The sequence below is a fragment of the Haematobia irritans genome, chromosome 5, assembly GCF_050003625.1.
Source record: "Haematobia irritans isolate KBUSLIRL chromosome 5, ASM5000362v1, whole genome shotgun sequence".
Taxonomy (NCBI): Eukaryota; Metazoa; Arthropoda; class Insecta; order Diptera; family Muscidae; genus Haematobia; species Haematobia irritans.
This window is the reverse complement of record NC_134401.1, coordinates 48133607-48153924: the sequence shown is the minus strand read 5'-3', so window position 1 is coordinate 48153924 and position 20318 is coordinate 48133607. Positions and strand designations below refer to the sequence as shown.

At 35.8% G+C, this 20318-nt stretch overlaps 1 long non-coding RNA gene across 1 annotated transcript; it reads left to right on the top strand.

The window, feature by feature from the left end:
• The first annotated feature begins 6525 nt into the window (after positions 1 to 6525).
• Positions 6526 to 7076, top strand: LOC142241821 (uncharacterized). Its single transcript, XR_012723827.1, has 2 exons — positions 6526 to 6718; positions 6794 to 7076. It is a non-coding gene; the product is annotated as an uncharacterized LOC142241821 (long non-coding RNA).
• The last annotated feature ends 13242 nt before the right edge of the window (positions 7077 to 20318 follow it).

The following is a 20318-nucleotide window of genomic DNA, read 5'->3' as shown; positions in this document are numbered from 1 at the left end:
TTCAATGATAATGAATTATGAATATAAAAACGAATACATTAGCATCAAACTACAAATATTTTAAAGCCAGGAATGAATGATGTGTGAACCCACCAATACTTTGGTGTCGTTAGATGACGAACTCACAATCCAATTTTGAGTGTAAACTACTTACAATAAAGTGAAGGTAGTTAAAAAAATCTATCCGGTTGATTGTCTAGCATGATCTAGCTATCCAAGTACGATTCATGGAAGAGAAGATGTTACCTTGCCAAACATGTACATATGAGACATTGCAACAGCATCCCAAAAAAGGAGGTTACTTGTGGATGGATGAATAGATGAATGAATGAATGGATGGTAGCTTTTGATTCGTTTTCTGGTTAGTTTTGGCTGAGTCTTTATATTATTTTTTGTTGGACTTCTTTACAGTTTTAATTTATGATATCACGAAATTTAGTGACAATTTACATAAAAATAAATTTTAGCAAATTTTCTAAGTTTCAAATACTAGCATACATCGCCAACTAAATACATACGTACATATAAAGTGATACATATCCATACATATGGAGGATAATATGGATATATGGATTAAAAGCAAATTGTAATTTAAGATTGCTTATGTCATCTAATTGCAATGCAAGAATTCCCATAATCGTTATATTCCCAATATCAACTTCATAGTAGATCTTTCAATTGCTCAACATTCAGCCATGGAAACAATGGAACAAAAGAATACTTACCCAACAATGATTAATCTATCCTACTTAAATATTTTTCCAGATTAGAATTTTGACTGGGGAAATATATTGATGAATTGGCAGCCAAAATATGTAACTCATAGGGATTGTATTTAGAACGAAATTTGTAATCTTTTCGTCTATTTGAACGATTTTTTGCTTTGTAGTCAAGATGCAAAAAGACAACAAATTTAAAGACAACTTCATTAAATTTAAAGAATTTTTCTGAATTATTAAAGTCAAGTTGAACTTAGCCCAAACATTTTTTCTTTCATGTTATGATACCCATTTTTAAGTCAAATCACTTAATTATACCCTTCACCACTACTGTGGTACAGGGTATAATAAGTTTGTGCATTTGTATGTAACGCCAAGAAGGAGTAATCATAGACCAACCTTTCAGTATACGGATCAGCTTAGAATTAAATTCTTAGTCGATTTAGCGATGTCCGTCTGTCTGTCTGTTGGTGTATTTTTGTGTGCAAAGTACAGCTCGCAGTTTTAGTCCGATTGTCCTAAAATTTGGTATAGGATCCTGTTTCGGCTCAAAGACGATCCCTATTGATTTTGGACAAAATCGGTTCAGATTTAGATATAGCTGTCATATATATTTTTCACCGATCTGGTCATAATTGGCGTGTATATCAACCGATCTTTCTCAAATTCCGTACATCCGAATATTTTATGAGTCTCGAAAAACTTGCAAAATATCAGCCAAATCGGATCAGATTTAGATATAGCTCCCATATATAGCTTTCGCCCGATTTACACTCATTTGCCCACAGAGGCCAATTTTTATGCTCCGATTTAGTTGAAATTTTGCATAGGGAGTAGAATTAGGATTGTTGCTATGCGTGCCATATTTGGTTGAAATCGGTTCAGATTTGGATATATCTCCCATATATAGCTTTCGCCCGATTTACACTCATATGACCACAGAGGTCAATTTTTAACTCCGATTTAGTTGAAATTTTGCACAGGGAGTAGAATTAGCATTGTAGTTATGCGTGCCAAATTTGGTTGACATCGGTTCAGATTTAGATATAGCTCCCATATGTATGTTTTTCTGATTTCGACAAAAATGATCAAAATACCAACATTTTCCTTGTTAAATCGCCACTGCTTAGTCGAAAAGTTGTAAAAATTACTCTAATTTTCCTAAACTTCTAATACATATATATCGAGCGATAAATCATAAATAAACTTTTGCGAAATTGCTTCAGATTTAAATGTTTCCCATATTTTTTTACTAAAATTGTGTTCCACCCTAGTGCATTAGCCAAATTAAATTTTGAGTCTATAGATTTTGTAAAAGTCTATCAAATTCTGTCCAAATCGAGTGATATTTAAATTTATGTATTTGGGACAAACCTCTATATATTCAGCACCCAACGCATTTGACGGATGTGATATGGTATCGAAAATTTAGATCTACAAAGGGTATAATATAGTCGGCCCCGCCCGACTTTAGACTTTCCTTACTTGTTTTAAGTACAATACGACTTCATTGAAAAGCTTATAGATTTTTGGACAATGAAAAAAACTTTATATTAGAGAAATACGTCTTCTATGCTAAGCAAAATTTGCATTCGTATTTTAAAGACATAAAATCTTTGACTTCACAACAATATTTTTTTAGAGTTCATTTGTGTATAATTTTTTCCAATATTTTGTTTAATTTAACTAACATATACAAAAACAAGTATATACAGCAGTAAGTTCGGCCGGGCTGAATCTTAAATACCCACCACCATGAACCAAATATTAGGGTTTCCTTTGAAATTTCAGGAGGGCTTGAGGACACTTCCTGAAGGTAAATTTAAAGATTTCACCTATGAGGACTAAAGGGTGATACGGTCAAAATTTGGTCAAGGGAAAACGCGTGTAAATCGGTGAAATCGTTTATTTAAAAAAAATTAAATACCAATTAAATACCAAATTAAATTTCTTTTTCAAGTTCAATTAGTATAAAATTCAGGAAAAATATTCAGTTAGGCTTTCGCTTTTCCAAATCCGAATTACCGGGCCTCACGCTTGACACCTGCCATCAGATTTTGTACAGCCACCTTGTCCACCTTCTTCGCCGCAGAAAGCCAGTTTGCCTTGAACTGCTGCTCGTCCTTAGCAGTTTTTTTTTGGTCTTCTTTAGGTTCCGCTTGACAATAGCCCAGTATTTCTCAATTGGGCGGAGCTCTGGCGTGTTGGGAGGGTTCTTGTCCTTGGGAACCACCTGCACGTTGTTGGCGGCGTACCACTCCATGGCCTTTTTACCGTAATGGCAAGATGCCAAATCCGGCCAAAACAGTACGGAACAACCGTGTTTCTTCAGGAAAGGCAGCATACGTTTATTCAAACACTCTTTCACGTAAATTTCTTGGTTGACAGTCCCGGAAGCTATGAAAATGCTGCTTTTCAAGCCACAGGTACAGATGGCTTGCCAAACCAGATATTTCTTTGCGAACTTTGACAGTTTTATGTGCTTGAAAATATCTGCTACCTTTCCCCTTCCTTTTGCCGTATAAAACTCCTGTCCCGGAAGCTGCTTGTACACTGGTAGAAAAAGTTTCGTTAATACGATGAATTTCTACGTTGTATTAACGAAATTCTTCATTAAAAGTCAGCCAACGTAGCATTTCGTTAGAACAACGTAATTTTACGTTATATTTACGAAACCATTTATGGAATACATTTCGTAGTATTAACGAATAATTACGTTGCTATTACGTAGCCTTTTCGTTGTATTAACGAATATTATTCGTTGTATGAATGAAATGTATTCATTGTATGGATGCAGCTTATACGTTGTATGAACGAAAATAATTCATTGTATGAACCCAGTTTTTTCATTGTATGAATGAAAGGCGAACGTTGTATAAATGAACACAAACGTTATATTAATGAAACCCAACCAATTATTGCATATGAATGTAGTCATTGGTAGTGTATTATTTTTTGTTAAGTTCTTTGAAATATGATTTATATACACTAGGAAATAATATTTATTGATAAATTAAGTAATTTAATAATCATATATTGTGACTTTCACTTAAGAAAAAAAGCCCTTTATGTATTTCTTAGACCAAATGATAATCGTATCGCCGTGTCCATTTATTCAAATTTTTGCAATTGTTCCGCCTTCTTCATCTGAAAGTTCACTTCCCCCGGGGCATTTTCACTAAAGATTAAAAATTTATACTAAATTTCTTGCGAATATACAAAAAACACCAATTTAACTCACCCACCATCTATGTTTATTATTCACAACGAAACTGTAATGAGCCTGTGCACTCTTCAGCGAAAAGAACGTAAATGTTGTTAAGGTTTGCCCATCAGACAAGTTTTCTTTTGAACTTTTTACCGTTTGTTTTGCAAGACGCACACGCAAACATGTGCTTATTGCCATGCTTACATGTGTATGTACAAATTACATAGACGCTACAGACGTATTAGAGAGAGAGAGAGTATGGAGAGACGTTTTAGATAGAGAGGCAGAAATACTCAAACTCCCATTCGTATTATTAATGAACATATTTCATTAATATGACGAAATATGACAATTTAAAATTTATTTTTTAACGATCCATATCATTATATTAACGATCGCTTTCGTTTTACAAATGAAATTTTCAATTCCAGTTTCGGAGTATATAAAACGACTATTTTAAAGGCTAAAAGTTTCCAAAAGTTACTCTCTATGTGCAAATGATTATAATAATTCCATCTTGGAAAAATGTTTATTCTAATTCTTGAAAAAATTACAAAGTTAATATTCGTAATATTAACGAAACGTGTTTCATTAATATAACGAAAAACCAAAACACAAAATTGTCTTTTAACGATTGATTTCGTTGTATTAACGATCACTTTCGTTATTATAACGAAACATTTCGTAATATTAACGAAAAATAATCAACGACGCCCGTTCGTTAATAGTACGAAACGTTTTTCTACCAGTGTAGTCGGCTTTGACGTAGGTTTCGTCGTCCATTACCACGCAGTCAAACTTCGTCAACATCATCGTGTACAGCCTCCGGGATCGCGCTTTGGCCGTCGTATTTTGTTTATCATCGCGATTTGGAGTCACTATCTTCTTGTAAGTCGATAGTCCGCCTCGTTTTTTGGCTCGATGCACGGTTGTAGACGATACACCCAGCTTATTTGCGGCATCTCGGAGAGAGAGGTTAGGGTTTTGCTTGAAACTACCGGCAACTCTCTTTGTCGTCTCAGCGGCTTCCGGTTTTCGCACAGAAAAAAAAGTGTCTTGTAAATTTAAGGACCATTTTGACTTCCACATAGTTCAACAAATTTACTGTAATATAGTTCATTTTTCGTAACCACAACGAAAATTAACTTAGCTAAAGGAAAACTTATAAAAATTCAGTAAATGTTTTTTAGTTCACTAACTACGAAATGGGAAGGATTTTTCCTTAAATAAATTTCCAACACAGAAGTTAATGCATCGTTGATTCTATTATAAAAATACATGGGCAATATAAAAATCTTACTACGAAATGTGGACAATTTACTAAGAAAAAATTTTGTATGGAAAAAAAATTTTGTAGTAAAAATTAACTTAACGACATTACCGATTCGTACGATGGCTACCTACAGATTATTTCCCATTTTATTATAAGTTGGAGTGTTTTTCCTCACATTGAAAATTGTAGATAAAGTAGAATAAAAAGTAGTTAATATAATCCTTGCCGGGTGTATATCATTTTTTATAGATTCCTCATAGATTTGGTATATATTTTACCTTAACTTATAGATAGAATTCCAACTAATCAATAAACGTGCTACTGGAAAATGTGAGTGCATCATGTGAGGGAGTTTTTAGAGACATTTTGAATATATCTCGTATAATTGTTTGTGTTTGTTATTGCGTCATTTATGCTGTTGTTGGTTGTTTTGATTCTAGAGACAATGGAATGTTCCTTGTGTGTTGTTGGTATCTTTTGTGGTGAGAGTTGTTTTCTTGCAATAGCGAGATTAGAAAGGGATCGTGTGTGTGTGGAGTTGTTTTTCTTTACGGAGTTGTTTTTCTTTATGGCTATTTGTGTCTTTGAGTTTTATTGTTGCATTCAGTTATGTTGATGCATTTATGAAGTGCACACGTGGTTTTAATTTTGCAAAATTGTACGTGAGGTATTGGTGATTATTAATGAAAATACATTTATTTCGAAACATTTTATAAACTGAGAATTGAATGATGTGATGTTAGAGTAATCAAAAACGCTTTTTATTGATAAAAATTCTGTTATTAACTGTATATTTCTGTTAATAGTTTAAAATTAGTGCGGATTTTTAATTGATTTACATAAAAAATATACAACATGAGTGGTAATAGGATGATCTATATTTATTCTACATCTGGATCACAGGTTGGAGATGCAACCAAGTTTTTGAATCTATATTTTTTATGTTACAGCAATTCCTACAGGTGAGTACTAAGTTCGAGTTTAGACGCTAAAAATAAAAATAAATTACTAAGAAAAGTGTAAAATTGTAGGTCTTCCGATAAAAATTTAAATATAACTTGATGGAGAATAGCCCAAACCAAGTTTTTTATAAAGATTTATTTTTTTATAATGGTTTATTAAAGAAAACATATCATGAAAATTGCGATTTTAGCCTCTAAACTCGAACTTAATATCCACCTTAAATACTAAATGCTATACTGACAATTGGAAATTATGTCTATTTTTTTTTCATTTTTTATTTCAAATATATTCTGAGAATAATTTCAAAAACGTCCCATTAGTCCATGGATATGATTTCAATAATGTACCAACTGGATGGATTTTTCAATGTGGTAAGTTTTCTATAAACGGTATTTTGTCCGTTTTTAATAAAACTAAAATTTCAATTTATTAAAAATTATTATTTTCACTTGCAGGTAAACAGGTCTTGTAATGGTAATTTTTTTGAATATTCTTACTGTTTAATGCTAATTAAGCTGATATCCTTATTGGCTCTAGGAAATACTCTTGAAAACCGTAAGTTAAAAATCAATATGAACGATAGAATTTGATAATATTTTTCTTATATTTTGTATAACTTTGCAATTTCAGATGCTTATAAGACAAATCCGCCCAACAAAAGTTAGCCAAAATCGATGAAATTGGACAATTCAATATATCTTTCATCTGGATAGAAAACATGGAAATTTAAATTAATTAGTTTAGTCCTAATAACGTAGAATATTACTCTTTTGAAGAAGCAATTACTAACTACCGACAAGTAACTGCATCCAACGTACTAATAAAAATATTTCCTTTATTGTATATCATAAACCATAGTTTTGTGTAATATAATAATAATTTTTTGGAATAAAATACTGGTGGTTATAGAAAATTGACTTGTTTTGTACGAAAAATTTATTAGTTGTATACAGGCTTGTTGTACCTTTGATTCCTCAATTTCTCTACTCTTTTGAAAATTATACCGACAAACAGTTTATTTCAAACCAATTTCTTAATACAGGTTTCCCAAAAAATTGTTCATTTTTCCGGATAGCAGGAATATTTTGAATGAGTTTAACTATATTCTTCCCACAGCATAGTAATAATGAACTAAAATACGATGCAATACATGAACTAATTTATAAGAAAATCATGAACTTATCTAGATGAAAAAAATCTTTGGCGCCAAATCATGGTCATTCTTACTATGGGTTAGTTCATTTTTCATAAAAAATAGTAAACTTTTTTTTCGGTGCGATTTCCCCCCGATCCAGACTTCCTAGCTGTCGACAAACGTTCCCCAAACACTTTAATTACATTTGTAATGGTTGATTTGGCAACTTTTAGCGATTTTGCCAGCTTTGCGTGCGAGTAGCTCGGATTTTCGCGAAGCGCGAGCAAAATTTTGATACTCTGCTCTTCTTGCTTGGACGGCATTTTGACAACTGAAGAGTGAATTCCAAAATCAAAATAGGAGCAACATTCTACACACACACCTTCAAAATGAGGGGTGTTCAGGTTTTTTAAATGCAAAATTGAAAGAAATACGTCAAGTTTATATTGACCAAATTTTGCCCGTATCACCCTTTATATCAGATTCTGGATTTATAAGAAAATACCTCTAGATTTCCAATTTAAGGAAATTGGATAAAAACTTCGGATTCTAGAAGCCCAAGAAGTAAAATCGGGATATCGGTCTATATGGGGGCTATACCAAAACATGGACCGATACTCACCATTTATGGTCCTAAAATACCTATAAATTTCCAATTTCAGGCAAATTGTATATAAGCTACGGATTCTATAAACCCAAGATGTAAAATCGGGAGATCGGTCTATATGGGGGCTATACCAAAACATGAAACGATACGAACCATTTTCGACACACCTTTTGATAGTCCTCAAGTACCTCTAGATTTTCAATTTCAGGCAAATTGGATAAAAACTACGGTTTCTATAAGCCCAAGACCCCAAATCGGGAGATCGGTTTATATGGGGGCTATACCAAAATATGGACCGATACTCACAATTTTTGGCACACGTATTTGTGGTCCTACAATACCTCTAGATTTCCAATTTCAGGTAAATTGAATAAAAACTGCGGTTTCTATAAGCCCAAGAAGTAAAATCGGGAGATCGGTTTATATGGGGGCTATACCAAAATATGGACCGATACTCACCATTTTTGGCACACCTCTTTATGGTCATAAAATACCTCTAGATTTCAAATTTCACGCAAATTGGATAAAAACTACTATTTCTATAAGCCCAAGACCCCAAATCGGGAGGTCGGTTTATATGGGGACTATACCAAAACCTGGACCGATATAGCCTATCTTCGAACTTTATGTGCCTGCAGACAAAAGACGAGTTTGTGCAAAATTTCAGCACGATTGCTGCATTATTGAAGACTGTAGCGTGATTACAACAGACAGACAGACAGACGGACGGACATGGCTATATCATCTTAGAATTTCTCCCTGATCAAGAATATATATACTTTATATAGTCGGAAATCGATATTTCGATGTGTTACAAACGGAATGACAAACTTATTACACCCACGTCATCATTCTATGGTGGTGGGTATAAAAACCTATGAAAGTAAAGGAAACTTTCTAATAACATAATAATTCCATGAACTAAAAAGAGTTAAACTGCAAAAATATGCAAAAAACGAACAAATTATTTTTTTTTCATAGAATCAAGTACGCAAAACTCAAATTTAAAAGAAAACAGTGTCTTAAATTTTTCCTTACTTCAATTCTCCGCTTCATTGGCTCGGAATCAATACCAAAATCATTAGTGTAAAGACAAAATCTTTGGAACCGGGTAGGCTTTTGTTTTCAGTATATGACCACAATGTAAATACCTTCTAATGGAATTTACTACCGCTTCCGAATGCACCACTGTTTCAAGAAAAATAAATTTGAAGGTTTTATATACCAAAGCAAGCACTTCACTTGCAAGGTTTCCTTTAGTAATTTCTTTACTGCTTCCAATAATGTTATAAACATGTGCAAACCCTTATTATTAAAAACTACCAAAATAAAAACAAAAATTATTCCAAAGGTACTTACATTTTTTCAGCATGTCTAAAATTGACAAAAGTTTATGTCTTTTTACCAATGTACATCACAATTCGTATGTCTGTCCGAATTTTTCGTTTTTTTTTATGAGATTCATGGTATCCTACTAGCCATGGTATTTTGTCGGTAAATTGTAAATTATATTTGCTATTATGTTAACTTTGTCATTGTCGATATTATTGTTTTTTTTTGTGATTGCTGTTGTTGTTCATACTAAATTTAGATTAAATGTATGTCAAGTGTCAAACGATGAAAAAAGGCAATAACAACAACCACAACAAAAAGAATCCCTTCTAAATGAATGATTTTTATGTCACATCAAATGTACTCCACCATGGCATTCTACTAACTAACGATTACTGTGAGTGGCATGTAGCTACCAAATAATGCATATTTATAAAAATAAAAAAAATAAAAAAAAAAACATTAAATAAAATGTGTTTAATGTCTGCATTAACGTGGAAGTTTTAAATGATTTTTGTTATATTGCCATTGGCCAAAAAAAAAAAAAACTAATAAAATCTTCTTAATGATATAAAACAATCATAAATTATTCGAAAATTTTAGATTAAAATTTGATTTGTTGTCATTTTTGATGTTGGTATCAGAGTGCAATGACATTCATCCAACATGCATACGAAGATGTAATCAATTCGGTAACTGCCAGAGATGGCCTTTTAGATAACAACAAAATTTGATTTTGAGAATAACAAATCAAAAGCTGTCATACACATGCAGCAATTACTTGATGAGAAAATTCCTGTTTTATACAGTTTTGTGAGAACAAAATGTAAGCAATCGCAAAGAATTTTCGTAAGCAGTCGCAAGGAATTTTCGTTTCGAAAAGCAGTGTTGCCAGCTTTTTTACTCTTATCGCGAAATTGGGTTACTTTCGTCCCCAAAAATCCCCAATTCCTCACCAAAATCCCCAAGATTTCGAAATACAAAACGAGAAGACCTGTAATCGTCTTTCAAATGCTCGTGAAATTAAAATGAGAGTTCGATCACATTGCATTTATTAACGAAAATGAACTTCTATATACTCAAGTAATAAAATTGGGTAGTAGATCAATATAAAGGTGACACATCTTCATCATTTCTATATTTACCACACTGATGAGTCCGCACGAAATTATTTCATAACTGTAGAAAAATGTCTTAGCCTAGCTAAGTAAAATTATAAATTAGCACTTTGGCCTCCATAATATAGACCTGTGTCTGCCTCTAACCCAAATGCTCCATTTGCTCCCTATTACATGCACTGAAAAAATATTGTCGTGAGGCCAAAGATTCTATGTCCTAACGATACTAAGGTCAATTTGACTTTAATATTACTTCTGAAAAAATCCTCAAAATTAATGAAATCGTCTTTACGGTTCGCTGGGCTTCTTTTTTAATAATGTAGAAATAACAAGTATATACAGCAGTAAGTTCGACCGGGCCGAATCTTAAATACCCACCAACAAGAATCAAATATAATACTTTACTTTGAAAACTCTTTGTCGATTGGCTGATAAGTCTGACACATAGATGGCGTCGCTAGTATTAAATGCATATTATTTTTATATAGTACCAACCTTCAACTGATTCGTGACAAAATTTGACGTCTGTAAGTAAATTAGTTTTTGAGATAGAATGTCTTTTGTGAAGCAACTTTTGTTATTGTGAAAAAATGGAAAAAAAAGGAATTTCGTGTTTTGATAAAATACTGTTTTCTGAAAGGAAAAAATACGGTAGAAGCAAAAACTTGGCTTGATAATGAGTTTCCGGACTCTGCCCCAGGAAAATCAACAATAATTAATTGGTATGCAAAATTGAAGCTCATTTCACGAGCACGGAGGACGGTGAACGCAGTGGACGCCCGAAAGAGGTGGTTACCGACGAAAACATCAAAAAATCCAAAATGATTTTGAATGACCGTAAAATTAAGTTGATCGAGATAGCAGAGGCCTTAAAGATATCAAAGGAACGTGTTGGTCATATCATTAATCAATATTTGGATATGCGGAAGCACTGTGCAAAATGGGTGCCGCGCGAGCTCACATTTGACCAAAAACAACAACGTGTTGATGATTCTGAGCGGTGTTTGCAGCTGTTAACTCGTAATACACCCGAGTTTTTCCGTCGATATGTGACAATGGATGAAACATGGCTCCATCACTACACTCCTGAGACCAATCGACAGTCGGCTGAGTGGACAGCGACCGGTGAACCGTCTCCGAAGCGTGGAAAGGCTCAAAAGTCCGCTGGCAAAGTAATGGCCTCTGTTTTTTGGGATGCGCATGGAATAATTTTTATCGATTATCTTGAGAAGGGAAAAACCATCAACAGTGACTATTATATGGCGTTATTGGAGCGTTTGAAGGTCGAAATTGCGGTAAAACGGCCCCATATGAAGAAGAAAAAAGTGTTGTTCCACCAGGACAACGCACCGTGCCACAAGTCATTGAGAACGATGGCAAAAATTCATGAATTGGGCTTCGAATTGCTTCCCCACCCACCGTATTCTCCAGATCTGGCGCCCAGCGACTTTTTTGTTCTCAGACCTCAAAAGGATGCTCGCAGGGAAAACAATGTGGCTGCAATAAAGAGGTGATCACCGAAACTGATGCCTGAAGGAGTACTACCAAAATGGTATCAAAAAATTGGAAGGTCGTTATAATCGTTGTACCGCTCTTGAAGGGAACTATGTTGAATAATAAAAACGAATTTTGACAAAAAATGTGTTTTTCTTTGTTAGACCGGGGACTTATCAGCCAACCTGTTATATAGCATTTTGGGGGGTTTGATGACAAATCTTCTCCCAAGCAAATCAGTTAAACCAGTACGCTTCCCGAAGAAAAAATTTAAAGATTCTACCTATGAAGACCAGATCAGATTGTGGATTTATGAGAACCAATTTTGTTTGAGTTTTAGAGAAATCATAGACATATCGTGCATATGATGAAATAACGCCTTGATTTGAAATCTTAAATGTGTAGATTTTTTTCGCCATTATTTAAATGAATACGATGAATAAAAACTGGAAATTTTACTTTCAGTTTCAAACAATTTTCATTATCAGTGTGCCTGATATACCCTGAAAGAAGTGTTTTCTTTTCTGAGGAACGAAATTTTAGGCAAGCAAAGTTTTCTTCTGACACAAAATTTTAGAGACAATCGTTGAATCGCTTATCAAAAATTCGGATTAATTTGCTCTAAACGAAAATACTTTAGACGAAAGGGGAATTTCGTTTGTCTAAAATTTCATTCCGGATGAAAATAGTTTTTCTTTGATCGGTCTATATCGATGCCTTACCAAACGGACCGGTAAAAATAAATGCGATACAGATTTTTGAGGGTCTAAAATTCCAGTATATTTAAATTTTTGTGCAAATCGGATAAAAACTACGGTTTCTAGAAACCCAAAGAGTTAAATCTGGAGATCGGTCTATGTGGAGGCCATACTAAAACATGGGTCGACACACACCATATTCGGCTGACCTATTTGTGGTCAACCGGATTCCAGAAGTCCTAGAAATAAATTCGGGTGTTAGGTCTATATGGGGGCTACACCAAAACATGGACCAATATTCACCACCTCTTAATGTTGCTCAAATACCTGTAGAATTCCACTTTCAAACGAATTGGGTGAAAACTACAAATTCTAGAAGCCCAAGAAGTAAAAACGGGAGATCGGTCTATATGGGGGCTATACCAAACCATGGACCGATATGGACCATTTTCGACACACCTCTTTATGGTCCTAAGATACGTCTATATTTCTTATTTCCGGGAAATTGGATAACAACTACGGATTCTAGAAGCCCAATAAACAAAGTCGGTAGATCGGTCTATATGGGGCCATACCAAACTATGGACCAATAGGCACCATTTGCGACACACCTATTTGTGATCTTGAAATACCTCTAGATTTTCAATTTCAAGCAAATCGGCTAGAAAATATAGTCTCTAGACGCCCAAGAAGTAAAATCGAGAGATCGATCTATATGGGGGTTATACCAAAAAATGGACCGATACACCTCAATTTCTAGAAGCCCAAGAAGCAAAATCGGGAGATCGGTCTATATGGGGGCTATACCAAAACATAGACCGATACTCAACATTTGTTATCGATTATGTACATTGTTCTCCCAGAAGAAATGCATGTTAATAGTGTAATATTTGTACACAAAAAATATATACACTGCACTCAACAAAAAAAAATGGTTGCAATAAAGCAAATTTAACTTTTAGTTCATTGTAATTATTATGCACACAGAGAACAGACTGGTTGGAAATTTGTTGTAGCAATGAAAATTCCACATTTCGAAGTCATTGATAGTCGGGTCAAATTACATTCACTTTTTACAAGCATTTTTTCGTCATTTCTACCACTTGGTGATAAGAGGAATGGATTTTCGTTTGTGATACAAGACAAACAGTTGTAGCAGCCAAATGTCTCTCCATTCAAAAAATTTTCTCAAAATCGATCAATACAACCTACTTCAAATCGAATTAGTAACTGAGAGTTAATAATCACAACTTACATACGGTAGCCACTGCCGAATGTTATCTTAAATATTTTTCAAATGTCATTTTAATCATTGCTAATTTAAGTTTAAGGGAAACTTACTTTTACAAATGTCAAAATTCTAAATCGAATTTATTATATTTGTCTTCTAACATGGACATGACCAATATTAGCTGTGGATGCAAAATTTCAAAAATCGGTTCGAAATATTCCTGAACGTTTGAGAAGTCATTTTATGTCCCAAACATAATATGTTCTAACATATTAACATATATGTCCCAAACATGTTATGCTAGTTTATGAACATTATATGCTTGCACTCAAAAATATTGTGTTTAAAAATTTGTGTTCCAAACATATAATGTTTATAGCCAAACATATGAAAAACAGTCTTTTTCATCCGTGTAGACACAATTTTGTATCTAATATTGCCTCAAATTAAACATACATTTAGCGATTTAGATTTATTTTTGCTATACATATATATAAATAAAATATTTAACTGGAAAGTAATTGAGTTTTAATTCGGTCATGAGTATTAGTTAGGTTGGGCAACACAACCGAATAATGAAGTTTGCCACAACCAATTGTCGTCGGCAGACCCAATCAACACCATATGTGGTGTTAGTTGTGTCGACCGAATCAGTCGGGTGACACAACTACCAACTGATAGTAGCTGCAACTGCCAAAAGGAGGTTGGCAATAAATTCGGTTATCACAACCTATCTGTATTCTCTGTGTGTTTTATTAAAATTTCCCCAATATAGGAAAGTTTCCTTCACTTTATTTATTTATTTCACACATTATCCTACACAACAAGATTTTAATCTTACAATCTTGCAGAAGAAAAAATATACACAAGTGAACCAAAAAGATTTATCAAATTCGTATTTTCCATAAAATAGTTCAGAATTTCCTAAAATTTTACAAAAAAAAAAAACCATGCCCCGTTCCAAAGATTTTGTCTTTACACTAATGACTTTGGTATTGATTCCGAGCCAAATAAGCGGAGCATTGAAGTAAGGATACTTTTAAAAGATAAATCTATAAAGATAATTTAAGTTTTGCTTACTTGATTCTAGGTCAAACAAAATTTTCTTTATTTTAAAGATAACCATTTTTAAGGCGAATCGCCTAACAGGTTGGCCGCTAAGTCCCCGGTCTAACAAAGAAAACCACTTTTTTTTGTCAAAATTCGTTTTTATACCCTTCACCATAGGATGGCGGGTATATTAACTTTGTCATTCCGTTTGTAACACATCGAAATATTGCTCTAAGACCCCATAAAGTATATATATTCTGGGTCGTGGTGAAATTCTGAGTCGATCTGAGCATGTCCGTCCGTCTTTTGAAATCACGCTAACTTCCGAACGAAACAAGCTATCGACTTGAAACTTGGCACAAGTAGTTGTTATTGATGTAGGTCGAATGGTATTGCAAATGGGCCATATCGGTCCACTTTTACGTATAGCCCCCATAAAAACGGTCCCCCAAATTTGCCTTGCAGAGCCTATAAGAGAAGCATATTTCATCCGATCTGGCTAAAATTTGGTACATGGTGTTAGTATATGGTCCCTAACACCCATGCAAAAATTGGTCCATATCGGTCAATAATTATATATAGCCCCCATATAAACCGATCCCCCGATTTGGCTTGTTGAGCCTCAAAGAGAAGCAAATTTCACCCGATCCGGCTGAAATTTGGCACATGTTGTTGGTATATGGTCCCTAACAACCGTGCAAAAATTGGTTCACATCGGTCCATAATTATATATAGCCCCCATATAAACCGATCCCCAGATTTGGCTAGCGGAGCCTCAAAGAGAATCAAATTTCATCCGAAGCGGCTGAAATTTGGTACATGGTATTAGTATATGGTATCTAACAACCATGCAAAAATTGGTCCATATCGGTCCATAATTATATATAGCCCCCATATAAACAGATCCCCAGATTTGACATCCGGTGCCTTTTGGAGAAGCAAAATTCATCCGATCTGGTTGAAATTTGGTACGTGGTGGTAGTATATGATATTTAACAACCATGACAAAAGTGGTCCATATCAGTCCGTAATCATATATAGCCCCCATATAAACCGATCACGAGATTTGGTTTTGGAGCCTCTTGGAGGAGCAAATTTCATCCGAGTCAGTTGAAATTTGGTACATTGTTCTAGTATATGGCTGTTAACAACCATGCCTAACTAGGTCCATATCGGTCTATAGTTATATATAGCCTTCAGATAAATCGATCCCCAATCACACAAATATTGGTCCATATCAAGTTCATAATTGTATATAGCCCCCATATAAACGACCCCCATATTTCAATTCTGGCTCTCTACGTATGGTGCAAAAAGTCCATACGATTCGTAATTATTTGTAGACTTACCTATACATAACTTTTTTGTCTAATATATACCACGTATGGACTAACTCACAATTTAGAAAACGATGTTAAGAAGTTTTAAGATACCACAACCCAAGTAATTCGATTGTGGATGACAGTCTTTAGTAGAAGTTTCTACGCAATCCATGGTGGAGGGTACATAAGATTCGGCCTGGCCGAACTTACGGCCGTATATACTTGTTTTTATTGTTTTAGTTAATTTTTAAAATTTTTTACAATGAAATTTTCTTTATTTTAAGTATGCCTCAAAATAGTATGAACTAATCGCGAGTATAAATTTCCATGACCGTACAAATAAGTTCAATGCTAACTAAAGCAAAATATACTTTTTCTACACTTTTCAAAAAATAGTAAGAATGAACTACGATGTGGTTGTTATGGTAATGATTTAAGCTAATGATATGTTTCTTTACTTTTAGTTAATTTTGGTAGCGAAAAATCAAAAAAAAAAAAATATCAGTAAATTTTCGCATTAGATTGTTCTTCCCATAAAACAGTTCACTTTTTTTTCTGTATATATAGAATTTAGCTAAAGATTTCTAAAATTAAAAATGTTCGTTCCTGGTGGGTTTTGTCCTTAGAATTGGCAATGTTGTTGTTGTTGTAACAGTTTATTGTGATCTCATCCATTTCATGTTATACGCTTGGTACATCAGCTTGTTGGCAGATCAAGGAACTCTGCGACTAAGGTGGGGTGTGTCCAGAGTGATCTGGTGGTAAGTCGGGTTGGTTTGGCTGGGCAAGATAAAAGATGACGCGTGTCGTGTGGCCCTTGGTTGCAACTTGGACAAACGTCAGCTACGCTGCTATCAATCACCGATAAGTAGGAATTGAGGCGGCTGCACTTGCCTGATCTTAATTGGGCCAAAACTACCCTAGTCTGCCGTGGGAGGTCTCTTTCCTCCGGTGCTATGGGCGGTGGTCGGACTCCAAGAACAGGATTAAACTTGTAGCTTCTCACCGCTTCAGCTACAGTATCCTCATGAATCCTGTTCAAACCTGCCTGGTACGCTGCTTGATCTAGAGGCTCTCTTTTATAGCGCTGGATCTCGCGCTCTAGATTATGTATATCAACCCTTACGTTCCTGGATGGTGGTTGTGTATCCATAAGATGGTGGTTTGGATGATTACTGCGATAACAACCCAGGAGATACTGCTTTGACAACATGTAGTTGTGTCTTCGCACAGGGATGATCTTTGTCTCCACATAAAGGCGATCCAGGGGTGTGCTGCGGAGACACCCAGTCGCAGTTCTAAGAGCAGCGTTCTGGCAGGTTTGTATGTTATTCCACTGCGTATCACTGGTCTGTGGTGTCCACACCGGCGCTGCATAGTTTACGGAATTATTACTCCATCGACTCTGATATTCAACTGTCTGCGCACTTCTGCCGTCCATGTAGTAAATAGTGTGGCTGAGGATTTGGTGGGGGATATCCTCAAGTTTCTCGCAGTGAAATAACTGGTAAGATTAGCTATGTAGACGTTCAACCGATCGCAAATGTCATCAACATTGGGCCCAGATGCCAAAATTGTACAGTCATCCGCATATGATACAATCTCGACGCCGTCAGGAGGGGGTGGAATCGAGGACATGTAGAGGTTAAACAGTGCCGGAGATATCACCCCACCTTGGGGAACTACTCCCTGTTTAACTCTACGCGGTATCACAATGGACTGAATAGTCTAAGTGAGCCTGATACATCGGGCTGCCACATAACCTAACCTAACCTAACCTAACCTAACTCTACGCGGTCTTGACTTTCTGTCCCTGAATTCCACGTACGACTGGCGTCCACACATATAATTCAGCACCCAACGCTTCGCTCCTGCCGGTAGGGACGTATTCTCGATGTCCTCAAATAATGTGGCATGGTTGACCGTATCGAATGCTTTCGATAGGTCAAGCGCCACGAGGACCGTCCTATGACACGGCCTGGGCTGGTTAAGTCCCTATTTAATATGTGTCGAAATGGCATGTAAGGCTGTTGTCGTACTATGTACCTTACGGAATCCATGTTGATGGTGGGCAGCTGGAAAATTCTCCACAAGGCTGGGGAGGAGTAATGCCTCAAGTGTCTTGGCTACTGGCGAAAGAAGGGATATCGGTCTGTACGATTCACCTTTGCTCGAATCTTTGCCCGGTTTCAGTAGTGGAATCACCCTTCCCATTTTCCAGGCATCGGGTATAATGTGTGATTCCAAAGACAAATTGAGGAGTCTGGTCAGGTACTCAACTCCCAGTATTCCCAGATGCTTCAGCATTAGCATTGAAATTTCGTCAGGGCCCAGCGCCTTAGATGGTTTCGCGCTGTTGATGACATTGGTAACTTCGGCTGCAGTACATTGTGGTGTGTCATCGGCTCGGAGACCACGTACACGACGGGTGGCTCTCCTTTTCGCTCTATCATTCTCGGGATGCTCGACAAACTGTCGGTTGAAGTATTTGGCGCACCTCTTCGGATCAGTCACAGTCACGTCGCCAAATGTGACTGAAATCCCATCATCCCTTGTGGAGGGGTTCGAGAGGGCTCTAACTGTTGACCACAATTTACCAGTTCCTGTTTCTAAGTTACATTGCTTCAGGTGCTCTAACCAAGTGTTCCGCTTGTGCTCGTCGACTATCTTACTAATCTCTAGATTTAGTTCTCTGATTCTAGGATCAGCAGGGTTAGCACGACGGCGTTCATCACGCTCGTCTGCGAGTCCCGCCGCTTCGGCTGGGAAGTTGGGCCTCACTTGGGCAATTCGACCAGCGGGTATGAAGCGAGCGGCTGCTGCGTTGATGATGTCCCGGAACTCCCTCTGGGCAACATGAACATGTGAAGGGGACGGGAGCTCACTGAAGCGGCGATCGGTGTATTCTCTGAAGCCTTCCCAGTTGGCTTTCTTTTGATTAATAAACGTCCGGCGTTCAGAGGTTATGAAATCGGCGAGCGATGGTGGATTCGATTTCGGCAGACGGCACAGTACCATGGTCCGGGGTTTTCCTCCATCCCGGCTCGGACCAAAAGCAGGCGGAGAAGGCTCCCCGGGATGGACCTTCTCCAACACGAAAAAACGGACGAGACAACACGTACACTGAGGTGGCAGCCGCTGGCCGATGGCTGGTATCCATCGGGTCAATCCGGTGCGTAGAACCCGCCGCCGTGGGATTGGATAGAATTGGCAATGCTTCGAGTCACCTGCTTTGGGGACACATACGATCTAATTATGACTTTTTTTCCAAATTCCAAGAGATCGTTTTTCAGTGAAAACAAAAGGAAGATATTGCTCTTGTAACACATTTTAATGTGCCTTAGCCAAATAGTGGTGTAGGTTAAACAAACAAACGCACCAAATGCCGATTGATTGATGCTAGTGTTGGTGTTACCAACTTCCTCGAAACGTGATAGCAATTCCAATTTAGGTTTCCGTTCGAGCTAAACAACAAAACTATTCTTGGCTAATTATAAAATTCTGCTCGTCTATTCAATTAAAAATTAAATAATATTTAATAAACCTACGTAATGAAATGTGTGTCTGTAGATTTCAGAATGCATTGTCACATTAAGAGGATTGCGTTTGCTTTTGTCGCATCGTTCCGTTTTTTTTTTTGTTTTCTATGGTAAATCTTAAGTTTTGCAAAAGGTTTCACGACTTTTTATTGTACTCCTAATCCAAGCAAGTGTATATACAAAGGTACTGATTTTTTTTCTTGGCAAAACAATCTCCCAGGTTTTAAACAATGACATAAAAATGGGGGAAAAAAATAAAATACTGAATGGCTGCATTGAAGCTTAAACAAAAATAAATTTACTACAATCGACTTTAAAATCCCTGCAAATTAAACTTCAAAAGATGGATTATTCCAAAACAAGATTTCTCATCACTTTTGTAAATACAATAAAATCCCCAAAAATATATGAAAACATTGGTATTAACAGTACACTCAAAAAAAAAAAGTTGAGACCAATATGCGAGTTTCATACACGGATGAAAAAGACTGTTTTCCATATGTTTGGCTATAAACATTATATGTTTGGAACACAAATTTTTAAACACAATATTTTTGAGTTCAAGCATATAATGTTCATAAACTAGCATAACATGTTTGGGACATATATGTTAATATGTTAGAACATAT